Source organism: Balaenoptera ricei, chromosome 5 (assembly GCF_028023285.1).
Source record: "Balaenoptera ricei isolate mBalRic1 chromosome 5, mBalRic1.hap2, whole genome shotgun sequence".
Lineage (NCBI taxonomy): Eukaryota > Metazoa > Chordata > Mammalia > Artiodactyla > Balaenopteridae > Balaenoptera > Balaenoptera ricei.
The window spans coordinates 78,332,264-78,346,759 of NC_082643.1; the positions used below are offsets into that span (position 1 = coordinate 78,332,264).

A 14,496-nucleotide genomic window follows, 5' to 3' on the forward strand; every position below is an offset into this window, starting at 1 on the left:
CTCTTTGTTTACCTACCTTTATCTAGAACAGGATTTTCTAAGTCCATGTGGCATTTTATGAATATTTTATTTTAAAGGCACAGCCATTATTCCCACGTAGGTTATTCTAAAAGAACTCAGGGCACAAGGAGACTTGGCAAAATAAGCAGCCAGGCATCCCCAAAAGATTGTCCTCGGGTCTTGCCTCCAGCTTAGTCCCAGGTCCCCTCCTGGATGCCTGTTAGCTCATATGCTCTAGAGCTGTTTTGTCTCATACGGTGGCCACTAGCCACACCCAGCACTTGCAATATTGAAAGTCTGAATTGAGCCTTGCCCTAAGTGTAAAATACACACCCAATTCTGAAGATTTAGTATGAGGTAAACATTAGTATCTCATTAATAATTTTTATATTGATTATATGTTGAAACTAATATTTTGGATAATTAGCTTAAATAAAGTGTACTATTAAAATTTTTTTAAAAAGCTCTTGCAGATGATACTAATTTGCTGAAGGTGATTCAGCTAGTTGAGGTGATTAACCAAATACTGAGGTAGAAGTCCAGGTTAGGTGAAAAGGTCAACTCAGAGTAAGGAAGACAGTTTCTTACAGCTAACCTTCACCTCTCCTGCAGGATAGGCAAATAGGCACCTTCGTGAAATCTTTGTTTGTTTGGAACTCACACTTTCATCTTACCACTAGTCCCTCTTTAAAGTCTGTCAATTCATGGACCCAAGAAAACAACAGAGTAGCCCTAAGTTTTCCCAAATTGGGAAATCTCTTGGGTCCCAGTTGTTTCGCGGGGAAACTAAGAAGGTTAGAATGGGAGAGTAGAAAGCACCAACTTAGTTTACAAAGAAATGAGGCTCTTACACCACAAGTATTATCCTTATTTCAATCCCTAAGGTCAAAGCAACAAAGGTTTGAGCTGACTGCCTCCCAGTTCCCCACTATCTCTGGATCAGCCTTTAATACTCCTCTTGAACTGATTTTTAGTCAGCTTTCTGGATGCACTGTTAGGGAGGGTACAGGGGAATAACTGCCACGTCTGACGTACTGTTGTACATATAAGACTAAATGCCGATCCCCAATTTTCACCTGGGCCTGAGTGATCGAAAACAATCTCTACGTGTCTCAAAAGACATCAACTTGCGTCCACGTCTACCGCTACCCCCGCTATTCTAAAGACTCCGGCCGAGGAAAGCCATCAGCTTAGGCAAAGGGAGACACACTGCAGAGGACGGTGTCCACGACAGACGACACAGAGGACACACTGGCCACTTCAACAGACGCGTGGCCTTCCCTCTCCACAGCGGAGCGCTCGGCTCCACCCCTCCCACCAGGAACTACAACCCCCGCGCTCCACGCCCGCACGAACCGCATGACGCTCGCGCCCGCCCCGCCTACCCGGACCTACTGGGCAGGCGCAGGGCGCGCGCATGCTCGGCCGGCCGGCTGCTGGGGGTCTCGGGCCGCTGTAATCTGTTGCGCCGCCGCCCGCGGAAGCCGGCAGATCCGGGTCTTGTGGCTAAGAGTGACGTGGTCAGTCGAATCAAAACAGAGGAGGGGAGGAAGCAGCGGGCAAGAGCGGCGGCGGCAGCGACGACCGGAGCAGCTGCAGCGTTCCGGAAGCTTCAGGCGGTCTTTCTGCCGAGGCTTGGTCACGGCCCCCATCTTCCCCGCCCTATCGGTTGTTGTCTGGGCGGGTGAGTGTCTGCCCCTTCTCCCACCGCCGTTTGCCGGCCCACCTTCCCCTCACCCCGGTTTTTCCTGGTGGCTCCTCAGGCTCTGGCGGACTGCGGCGGCTGTGGCAGAGCGGGGCTTCTTCTCGGGCTCGGAGAGTCCCCGGCCGGGCTGGCGACTCTGCACCTGGAGAAGCCCGCTGCTGCCGAGCCCGCGTCCCCCGGCGAAGAGCGAGGCGGAGAGCCTGAAAATTGGCTTTCTCTGCAGGAAACCAGAGTCGGGACTTGGCAGGGAAGTGGACGGTAGCCACGGATGGTTTTATTTTTAGGGCAAGCAGTAAACTCGGGTGGAGGCATATAATGGAGTAAAAAGAAGAGAGAGTTGAAGCTGGAAGGAAAACCCCACAAACCTTGAAATTCACACTATATCATTTATCTCTGTTCCTCAGCCTTTGCCAGGTTTGATGAAGTCACTAGGATACGTCCTTTGTTGTGATTAATGAGACTAGAAAGCTGCCGTCCAGAAAGCGGGAGCTTTTAGCCCTTACTGTGTTGTGAATTTGAAGGATTCCATTTTTCTGTTTGTTCAGTAAGTGGAACCAGAGCCGACAGTAAAGAGGTAGCACCCTTTATTGGAACAGATAAAGTGCGATAAACTGGTTATCAGAGTACCTGAAGTGTCATGTTGCCATTTAAAGCCAGTTTTCCAAAGTGGCTGTTTCTGTGTGTTTTTTAGCCAAGATGATGTTTGTTAGCCGTAGAGAATCAGTAAGATGTTTTCAGTTGTCCTAGTTTGCAAAATCGAAGATGTGAGAATGTCTTGGCTTTGCATAAAGTCGGATGAGCTTCCTGCACGTAATAGTAATACCTGTGTTTAAAGAGATCTTCCAGTTTTTGTGTTATTGTCAGAAACCATTGGCAGCTGTACGTAGAATAACTTGGATGGCGTAAGACCTTTCAGACGTAGTCTCGAGACCCTTAGGAGGCGTTCTCGCTGCCCCGTCTGCGGAGCTTGCAGAAGGCTTGTGTTCCCTTCCACTTTAGATGACCGGCCACGCAGATTCCTCTAGTGTAGCCTGCTTGGAGCCCTGCCGCTCTCCGCACTTTTCCACCGCACGAACGAGACCGGAAGACCAAACCTACCTTTTGTCCTAACTTAGTTTTAAAAAAGAATTTTTTTCCGCAGAGAACTCATTAATTGAGGTGTTTCTTTAGCAAACGGCAGGAAAGAAAAACAGAGCTATGTGCTAAATTGATTGTCACTTATCAAATCCAGGTCTTAGGAATTTAGACTACTCCCTTGAAGGGTATGTCCTTGTGTGGCATAACATGGACCTCTTCCTAACGAATTTCTTCCTTCCGTGTGTGGAACCGGGATCTTTTTTTCTTAACACCACAGTTGGAATCCTGCTGATTTACACACAAACGAAATTATGTTTTCTTGAAGTTCTTTTTTTTTTTTTTTTTACCTTTTATGCTAACCTATAACTGAATATTTTTGTTTATATGAAATAATTTGTGATAATTGGAGAAAATGTTGATTAAAGCAGATAAGCAAAAAAAAAGAAGAAAATAAGTCATCAATATTCTTGCCATCCAGAGATCACCAGAATGTCAGCAGTGGTTTTATATCCTTCCAGACTTTTTTGCATTTATGTATTTTGTACAAAAATGGTATCATACTGCATATGCTTTTCTGTAACCTGCTTTTCCACATAGTAGTACTTCATTTTTGAGTAACAAAGTTTAAATTTTTGCAGATAGGGACTTGTAGACCTTAACTTTTAGGGAATATTCACTGTATGTTTGCCACACCATAGTGATTAAAATCGTGGTTCTAAAAGATTTCCTTTCAAATCTCTTATGATGATATTGTAAGATTTACGAAATTAATATGTACTGTGTTACAAGGCTTTGCTTGTTTGACTCTTGAGAGAGCAGGCACAGAATAGCCTGAGATGACAATATGGAAGTTTAAAAAGTTGTTGTTCATTTAGTGATCTGATTCAGGTAAAGGTTTAGTTGTATTCCATAGCTGCTATATACTCCAAATACTGACCCGCTGTCCAGGCTTCTGGGAGTAAGATCCTAAAAGATTTTACTTTACTTTACACACTTAATGTTCTTTATTAACATTGAGTCTTGGATGTGTGCCCATTAGTCCAGTGCTTTATCAGTGGTGCCAAAAGAGAAGAAAGTTTCTCCTTCACCTCAACTTCAAAGGATAAGTACACACTACAAAGTATCCTAAACATGCTAATTACGTATTGGGGTCTGTTAGTCATAAACTTAGCTAAATTTGCCTTAAATTATAGTGTTCAATATATATTCTAGATTGTCCACTTCTTCCCATCCCTACTGCTACCACCTTTGCCAGCAAACCCATCTCTCACCTGGCCTACTGCAGCAACCTCCTGGTCTCCCTGCTTCCACTTTTGCTTTCCCCTTACCACAGCCTAAGGGATCCTTTAAAATGTAAATCAGATTGTGTCACGCCTTTGTTGAAAAGCCTCTCATCATGTTCGGAATGAAATCCAAACTCTTTACCAAGGTTTGCCAGGCAGTACATGTTTTGGCACTGCCTTCCTCTCTTATCTTGTATCCGAATGCCTAGATTAGTACCCAGGAGCCTGGTCACGTCAGTTTCTTCCTGCATTCCAGCGGCACTAGCATTGTCCCAGGAACTTGCCAGGCTTGTTCTTACCTCAGGGCATTTGTACTTGCTGTACCCTGTGGCTTCCGATCTTTTCCCAGATCTTCCCATGGCTGATTCCATCGTGTCATTCAGGTCTCAGTTCAGCTGTTGTCCCTTCACGGAGATTGCCCCCACAATTATCTCACCGTTCTCTCTTATTTTCTTTATTCCATCACTGTCTGGAATTTCCTTATTTTTTGTATTCTGTCTCCTATACTAGAAGTTAAACTCTGGGAAGATGGGGACCTTGTCTGTCCTTTTCACTGCAAAGTAGGTGCTCAACGCATGTTGGTTGAATGAATAAACCTGAACACATCTGCATCACTCTTGAACGTACTATTTTAAACCAGTTCTTTCTATGGAAAAACCCTAATTTTCAGCTTCTTTTTGTAGGGCTCTACCTTGATTCTCCAACTTCAATAGTTCTTGATGTTTGGGCCAGAGAACAGTCACATTCTACTTTAGACCTATAGAATTAATCCCTGTGAGGAATTGGTCCCAGGTATCTGAATTTTCAGCAAGCCCTTTAGGTGATTTGAATGCTTGTCAAAGTTTGAGAATGTGTTAATATTTTAATGGCTTTTCTCTGGGAGATTTCTTCTTGCTTTATAGTAGTAATGATAGCTGTCATTTTGGGGAACACTCTGTGTCAGGTACTATGCCAAAAACTCTTAGCGTGTTTTTCATTTAACTGTAGAGCAATTCAGATGTAGGCATTCCAGCTCCCACTTTACAAATCAAAGAACTGAGACATAGTAAGTAGCAGAAGCTGGATTTGATCCCACATCTGTTTTCTTAATCACTGTACCCTACTGCCTCTGAACTACAGTGTTTAGAACTGTACACAGTACTTTGGTTTTGATAGGCCATGTTTTTGTTAAGGCCAAAGTAACGTTTTCTGTCCCGTTTCCAGTCGTGTCCTTAATGAAGTCCATTGTTCTGTTGGTCTTTTTGCCTGAGGTTGCATAGCTGGTAGATGACCTCAAGAAACATTCGGCAAAGGTCTTCTTGCTTTGTTGTATTGAATTTTCAGAACCTACCAGGTTTAAAGTAAATTTGGAGTATTTTCTCCTTCATATGCATTACCTTGCATTCCACACACCAGAAATCCATCTATCACTTTTTACCTGCTGGTATAGTCATTTGAATTCTTCCTACATTTTTTAAATTGATTTGGGTGTTTTAATATTTGGACAGCCATTGGATCATCATAAACTGAATAGATTTCTCACTGCAAGACCTCTTTCCAAATGAGTAAAAAAAAAAAAAAAAAAAAAAAATTGAATTGATTGATGCGTTAATTTGGGGCATTTAATCCAGAGAAATACCAGTTGTCTTTACTCTCTTCCTAGTTTTGAAGCCTGACTAACTATGTTTATCTGTCGAAGCTCAGGTCATACATGACCTTTAGCAGAGCTCTATCCTAATCCACCTCAGGATTCTGTAAAGAGCCCTTTGTGGTTCCCATCACTTCACCTTCCATATTATCAGTAAATTGTCTGTGGCTCTCTGGCCTATTCGATTGGGAGGCCCATGAGGTCAGGGAGAACCAATTAAGCAATCAGTAGGCTTGCTGATGGAATAAATAAATGAAGAAAAATCGCAACTTTACCTGTATCTGTAAAAAGCAGTACAATGCTAAAAGGAAGTACAGTATTTGTAATAATCTTTTCCCATATAATGTAATAAGACTTAGAACAAAAACTTCAATAAAAGACACTAAATTGTCTAAATTGATAATTAATAGTGATATATTAGTATACGAGTTGTAAAGACTTTGAAGAAAATTAAAGACTCCCGACTGTTACATTGTGGCTTATATTAGGATTTTTTTAAGATTGTAAAACTTCTTAGACAAATACTACTACAGGTTTGTGAGTAAAGGTATTCTTTTGGTGTGTGTTTATGTGCATATTCATATTTTGGCCCATACAAAAAGTGCTAATCATCTGAAATGGTTGGGCATATGTCAGTAGATCCTAATTTAGGTAAAGAAAAGCTTGGGCACTTCAAAGGCATTTTAAAAGAGGGCTGGAAATTATTTGAGTCTGAAATTTTAAAAAAGTTACCTGTCTAAATATCAATAACAATGGTATTTACTATTCATGGAGTATATATGCCAGCCTCTACTTTCTTTACATACTTTATGTTTAGCTTACACATCGGCCTTCCAAGTCAGATATTGTTACCCCTAATTTACACTGGAGGAAACAGGCTCTGGTTAGGTAAGTTGCCCAAGGAAAAGCCACTGGAAGTGTTGGGATTCAAACCCAATTCTCTTTGACCTAAAATTCATATACTTTATATTACAACAGTGTTGACCAGTCTTTTTGTCTTACAGAATCATGGAAGTTATAACAAGTAAACCTACTTGTTCTGGCTGTCAGAATATGCTAATAGAACTGCGATCATGAATTGTTTTGTTCTATTTAAACCTAAATTGGATATGCATTTCTAGTAGTCCCTCTTTTTTTTTTTTTAAACACAAGACATGCTTGTTACTGAAAAGCTGCAAAGGATAGTAATATATAAAGCCAACAACAAAAGCTATAATCCTGTCATTCAGAAGTCATCTCTGTACATGTATTTCCTTCCAGTCTTTTTAAATTCATCTTTGGTACAAATGAGATGTAATACTCACATAAGCTTGTATTCTTTTTCGGGGGTCATGGAGGGGGTTAACATAGTGAGCTCTTTACTGTGACCTTAGAAAATTTCTAAACTTGATTTTAACTGGCTGCATTTTATAAGATATTTTGAATAAACTGGTTTACTCGAAGTTTTCATTTTATGTTGGACATGAATGTAGTTTCCAGTTTTCACCATTATAAATAATGTGGTGGTGAACCATGGCTTTAAATAGTCAACCAACCAGTCTAATTATTTAAAAAGTCATAATTATGATATTTAAATGATTTGAAATGTGATTCAATCATAGTTCAGCAAGTATTTATAGCATACATATACTTGCAGTCCGAGAAAATTTACATGAGAGTTTTTAATAGAGGTTGCCTCTGAGGAGAAGAGAGTACCTTTTACTTTTGCTTTTTTTTTTTTCAACTTTCTGTATTTGAATTTTAAAATTAAATGTGATTGCTTTCAAAATTTAAAAAAAAAGTTTAACTCCTTGGAAAAGTGTATATTTTTCTATACTAAAACCAATTTTTAGGTGTGTAGTAGGGCTTATATTTTGTTTATAACATTTTAAACTTCATTGCTTTTGTTTTGAAGAAAGTTACCTTGTTGCTTATTTTCATATTGACTTTTCATTTCCTTTTTTAAATTTAGGTTAAAGAACAGATGTGAGTCTCAGTTTTGTAAAAATACAGAATAAAGCTGGGTTTTGCTCAACTGCACTCATTGACAAGTATTACAGGTGCAGCACTTTCAAATTTTAACAGCTAATAAAGATGCTTCAAATCAAGTTAGGGATATAGTAAGCATCTTCTTCATAAACGAAGACTTGGAGGACAGTGTTCTGGTTGCTATCTTGCTGTAGCTTATACTTTTAAAACACAGACTAATTTTTTCATATACTATGTATTTCGTTGCTTTGTACTCTGGGCAAAGGTAATGTAGAAGAAACTGACTTGCTTGAAATTTAGAAGACTTTTTTTTCTGTGGTGCTTACTCAAGTTTCATTTTTTTAAGTAACATTGCTTTCTTTATCACAGAGGTTCTAAGCGTTTTTCCTGTCATCATGAATGGCATTGACGTGCATCTACGTGCAGATATGTCATCTAGGCTATAGCATGGGTGAGAGAAGCTGTGAGTTACCTGAGTTGGGAGAGCAGTAGCCATAACTCCTTTCTGCTTCCAAAAATCATATAGGCAAGGAAGTGAATGGGAGTGATAATGAGAAAAAGTCTTGATTCTGCTCTAGCTTATTTGAATGGTGTAAATCATTCACAGATTTGTAACATCACTTGTGATATACCTCAGAATTTCAGAACATACTAGTATTTTGTAATACAGCTATTGAAAGCTGGTTTTTTAACATTTGTAAGTAATTTATATCCACTATGACTTGGGGTCACAGAATATGGAATTTTTATATCATCTGTTGAATTTTTCTGTTTCTAACTTATGAAACACAGCCTTTTTTCCTGAGTTTAAAAATTTTTATTCAGAATATGACTAAGTAGTACTCGAGTAGAAATTTCAGAAAAACTTTTAGAATATGAAACTTTGGGTTAAGATATTGAATATAAACAAAAATGATTCAGTTGGAAAGTTTTCCTTTGTTTGATCATTTATAATAAATTTTACCCCTGGATCTTGAGAGAATCTATGAGATTGTTTAAGAGCAAAGAACAGCTAGGGAAGGACAGGAAATTTGTAGGTGAGGGACAAATGTTCAGAACAGAAGACTTCTTTCTTCCCTTTTGCTTTTATGCAGAAGAGTGATAGCTGAGCCCCAGGAGAATACAAACACCCCAAAGCAGTATACAGAGAACTTGGGCTGAAGGTTGAAGATACATTTCAAATCTAAGGGCTTAAGAGTTATTGGCTCAGAGCATTTTACAGTTTATAAAGCACTCTTACAAATTCTCACTTGATGAACAACCCTTTAAAATGAATAGTTTCAATTATCACTCTTGTTTTATAGATAATCTGAAGTCACAGAGAGGCTAATTTATCCATTTCTCAGTAGTGCCATAACTTAAGTCATTTATCTGAGATATATTCTTTCTGCTATCCCATGCTGTTTTTAACAAGTGTTGCCTAAGGTGATTCCTAGAATACAATCAAATACAGGTAAGGGAAAAAAGGGTCGCAGAGGAAAGTAAAGGTAATGTCTAAGATGTAGGAAAATAGGGTCACATTAATGGGGAATTTCCAGAAAAGTGGTGGCAGCCCTGGGGTGGACCTTTAACAGAGTCCTGTTCTGCAGAGACGTCAAGGAATTAAGGAGGTAAGGAAATTCTAAATAATCTTGAAGAGTTCAGCTTTTAATAAAAATGGGATAGAAGTTAAGTTAGTTAAGTAGTTCTCCTTTTGATCTTTCTCCAGAGAGATTATCACAGAAGTCATTTGTGACATTTATTTTGGCCATTAATTATGTACTGGTATGTGATTATATTATTATATGAATGAATTATAATTAATAATTAACTTGATTGCAAGCTCTTGGAGGTGGGGCATGCCTTTTATTTCTTCTGTATCCTCCTCTGAACTCTTCTGCTAGTTACCTAGTCCCCTGGGGACTTGTTAGATATATCCTTTTCAGGAAAGGAGAAATGAGAGAAGACATGGGTTTGAAGCCCACCTCTACTGCGTGACTTTGGGTGAGTCACTGACACTCTCTGGGCCTCAGTTCTTTCCTCTTTAAATGAGTGGATGAGAACTGGTGCATCCCCAGAGTTTTAAGAGTAACACTTGTAAAGTTTTGGTTTGTTGAATATAAATAAAGACTTAGCATCCTCTATTCTGTACCTTATCTATACAGTGATGTCTTACACAGGCCTCCTGGTCATACTGACCTTGTTTCTTCTGTAATTCCCATTCCATTCTATGAAAAATGAACATTTTGTTGTCCTTCTTTCTAGCCTGCTCTAGTCTCTTCCTTTGGAATAGTATGCCCCCTGAAAGAGTATCTTTAAGCTTTTTGTTATCCTGTAAAAATGTTTTATGGTAAGATTTTCAGAGGTGGTTTTTATTGTAGTTTTCTCTTGTAACTAGCTAATTCTAGATGGGCCTGTTGACTTGAAAAACATGTACAACGTAAGAGCTGTGAGTTGAGTTTATTCAGTGTCTTACTGAGGACTATAGCATGGGAGACAGCCTCTCAGGTAGCTCTGAGAAGCCGTTCCAACGAGGTAAGGGAGGAGCCGGTGTGTGTGTGTGTGTGTGTGTGTGTGTGTGTGTGTATATATATATATATATATATATATATGCAGTCAGGTGAAAGGTTACTGCTAGTTGCAAGGATCAGATATCTCAATTTTAGTGCTTTTCTGTGCATGGGAAGATGCAAGAATCTGGGGTCATTGGAATTCTTCCTTAGATATGCATTTTTGACTATCTAGGGGCCCATAAATCCAAAACACAGAATGCTTCATCCTGAATTCTTTCAGTGTGTACTGATAGGTCAGCAATGGTTGTGGCTAATGATTTGATCCTTATAGAACTGGAATGGTAGGCAACATTCTTTGTTTACAAACAATATAGGGTCACCCTATTGGATCAATTTGGGAGTATTATAAGGAATTTGTAACTGTAATTGCTTGGCTATTAATGTGAATTTTAAAAGTTTGTCATGATAGGGACTTCCCTGGTGGCGCAGTGGTTAAGAATTCGCCTGCCAATGCAGGGGACACGGGTTCGAGCCCTGGTCCGGGAAGATCCCACATGCCACGGAGCAACTAAGCCCGTGCGCCACAACCACTGAGCCTGCGCTCTAGAGCCCGCAAGCCACAACTACTGAGCCCACGCGCCGCAGCTACTGAAGCCCGCGTGCCTAGAGCCTGTGCTCCACAGCAAGAGAAGCCACCGCAGTGAGAAGCCCGTGCACTGCAACGAAGAGTAGCCCGTTTGCTGCAGCTAGAGAAAGCCTGCGTGCAGCAACAAAGACCCAAAGCAGCTAAAAAAATAAATAAATAAAAATTAAAAAAATAAATAAAAATAAAAGTTTGTCATGATAGAATTCAGGAAGTCTTAACTACTAAGCATGGAGAATTATGGTATTTAAGGTACACAATGGGGTTTATTTCAACATTTAAAATTTTAAAATGACTTTAACTTCCCAGGCATAGCTTTAGCGGTTTTTAACAAATAACAGTTGACTGATTTGAACTTGAGTCTGCATCCTTTCCTTGCCCTCTTCCCATCAGAGAATCAGACAGAGATGCAAATGTAGTTTAAGAGAAAAGTATGTCACTAGTAAGAAGTATTAGGAAGTTAGTTGATGGTTATCTCATTTCTGTACTGCTCTAAAGTTGTGTTTAAAAGAGTGAAACAAGTATAACTAGCATGATTGGTCATATCTGACAGATGCGGAATGAGTCTTTGTCAGGAATTTACGTTGCGACTTCCTGTCCAAGATCTGGCTCATACTGGATGGATGTGTGATCATGGTAAAATTGCTAGCTTATCTGAACCTATTTTCCTCATTTTAAAACGGATAATTTTCCTGCTTTGACTTTGTTGGAAGGGCTGTTGTCAAGATATGAAAGTAGTTAGAAAGCTACAGGCAAATATAAACTATTAGGTATGGCTATGTTTGATTGAGATCCATTTCTGATAAAAAGAATAAAGCAAATGAATATGTTACAAAAAAGTATTGTATATGAGTGAATTTGAACACCTTATTGCATTGAGATGTTGAGTCATTTGATAAAAGTAATCCCAACAACTAATTATAGCATATTAGTACATAGTACAGTAATGATAGTATTACTGAAATTGATAGGCAAATATTTTGTTCTCCCTGTTTAATATGAAAGGTAGCCAGAGTTTTGGGATAGCTCTGCTCATTTGGTTAATCCGTTTTCTAATTGGCTACTGGGTAAAAACTTGGGATCAGAAAGCTATTTATAGAAAAAATATATTTTTTAGAGGTGAGTAATTACCCCTTTGATATAATTGGGAATAAGGTTAAAAATAGACAGCAAACTCAAGTGTAGTCTCCCTGAATGTCTGGGGGGCAGTTCCAGCAGTTTCTGGCACGTATGTTTCACTTTCTTGGTTTTATAACTTTGGAGCTTTAATCAATAGCATTGATGCTTTTTAGATAAAAATGCATAGAATGCTTCTTCTGAGTTCCCCATTTCACTGACTAGCATCTCTATTTTCTGTCTTACAAAAACAAATTGCATGCATTCTAAATTATTACTCTGTATTTTGCCCTTGCTCTGGGTTTTTATTTTTTATTATTTTTTAAGATTTTTGTCTTTGATGTGGACCATTTTTAAAGTCTTCATTAAATTTTGTTACAATATTGCTTCTGTTTGATGTTTTGGTTTTTTGCCCGTGAGGCATGTGGGATCGTAGCTCCCCGACCAGGGATCCAACCCGCACTGCCCCCTGCACTGGAAGGCGAAGTCCTAACCGCTGCATCACCAGGGAAGTCCCTGTTTTTAATTTTTAAATGGGAAGAGTTTTGATACTGTTCTTGATCACTGTAAAGATTTGGCTACTTGGAAGAGTGATTTTATCATAAATCACCTTCTTAAAATTACGGTAGAAAGATAGTTTTCATCCTCTGACCTTGAGTCAAGTTTGGTTATCCCTACTTTCTCAAGAAGAGCCCTGTGTTTGCGTGGGGAGGAAGAAGAGTTTTTGTTTTGTTTGTCTATAAAAATGTATTTCTAAAAAACTTAGGTATGTTTGAAATTTTTGGTACTAAAAGGTAGAATAGTATCATGCATCCGTATTTACCCATCAACTGGCTTCAACAGTTATTCAGCTTATGGCTGTTTTATTTCATCCATATCTCCTCCTTTGGACGATTATTTTCAACTGGATTCCAGGCATAAAATCTCTTTTAACTGGAAATACGTAGTGAGATCTCTCAGAGATAATGACTCTTTTCAGATGTGTCAATTGACTTTGTAGTTATGTTAAAAAAAAAAATTAGTAATTCCTAAATGACATTTAATCCAGTCAGTGTTCAAAGTTCCTGGTTGTTTCATAATTGTCCTTTTGCTAGGTTAGTTTGAATCAGGGTTCAGACAAGGTCTCTACGTGGCATTTGATTGTTAATCTCTTAAATTTCTTCAACTGTAAGCGTATCCCTGCCATCTCTTAAAAGTTTGGTTTATTTACTTTTTACCACTTAGTTATTGAAAAATCTGAGTTAGTTTTCCTTAGTTTTGCTGCATCCAACATTTTTCCTGATTTACAAGAGTTAATATATGATCATTATATGATATTGAAAGATAAAATATACAAAATGAAAACTAAAATCCTGTCACCCAGAGATACCCAATGATAGTTTTGGTATGTTTTCTTTCAACTTTTTTGAGTGTGGTTTTTTTTGTGTTTTTTAAATATGTGCATGTGCTTTGCTTATTTTTATATCCTATTTAATATACTTTTGTGTTTATTTCCCCATGTCATTATGAAAGAAAATGAAACATTTGGCTGCATAATACTTCACAGTATGTATCATAATTTAAATATTTCCTTTTAGCCAGAAATTTAGATTGTCCCAATTTTTCACTGTGATAAAGCTATGATAACCATGTTAGTACATAAATCTTTGTATTTCAGATTTTAAAATTTTTTTGATTTTTTGGTCGTGCCGCACAGCACGCGGGATCTTAGTTCCCTGACCAGGGATCGAACCCGCACCCGCTGCAGTGGAAGTGTGAGTCTTAACCACTGGACTGCCAGGGAAGTCCCTCAGATTTTTTTAAAATGATAGAACCTTAGAAGTGGAATTATTCACAGGACATGAACATTTTTTGACTTCTGGATTCATATTGCCATAAAAGTTATAGCTTGTGATCTCAAATGCAGTCTCCACTTTAAGGATCTGTTTGTATGTGCTCCATGTTATTAAGATGTCTTTGCTTGTCGTATTAATGGAATATGTGGTTTTTTTTTTAATTCTTTGGCTCTTTTAATTGTATTTGAGAATTTTTTTATGCACACATTTTTATGTTGTAAGTTTGTTGATATTTTTCATTGTGTGTATCTTTAGGAAATTCTTCCACTAGAGTTCAAATAAATATTCACCTAAATTGTCTTCTGGAATTGCTGATGGCTTTTTTCCTTCTTAATTGCTAGCAGATTTTCCTAGGGACCATTTATTAAAATGTTGATCCCGTCCTCATTTATTTGTAATTCAAGTTTTGATATATAAATATATATATGGTTGGTATGTTCAGAAAATTCTAGAAAAAAGAATTGATTTCCTATTTACTGGGTTGTAATATTACCTCTTCTCTCTCTCCTCCCTCCACCCTCTTTTTTCTGCCTTCCAGCTATAGTGTGTATCCAGACATCTTTGATTCTGAATGTGCCTTGGGAAAAAACCTGAAAGAAAACTAGTCTCATCTTCATCTGTTTTCTTTTATTTTCCTTGTTTTATGTGTATCTTTAAAATGAATTTAAAAATGAATTCCCATTTGCTTTTATTTTAAACTCAATTTACCAAACATTACCAAAACATTATACCAACATTAGTAGTTTGTGA

At 38.3% G+C, this 14,496-nt stretch overlaps 1 protein-coding gene across 1 annotated transcript in view; it reads left to right on the forward strand.

Moving 5' to 3' along the window:
* Positions 1–1,406: 1,406 nt before the first annotated feature.
* Positions 1,407–14,496, forward strand: part of SMIM14 (small integral membrane protein 14) — a 63,092-nt gene continuing 50,002 nt past the window's right edge. The window contains exon 1 of the mRNA XM_059923162.1: positions 1,407–1,684. The gene's annotated coding sequence lies outside the window, so the exon portion shown is untranslated. The remainder of the gene's footprint in view (positions 1,685–14,496) is intronic.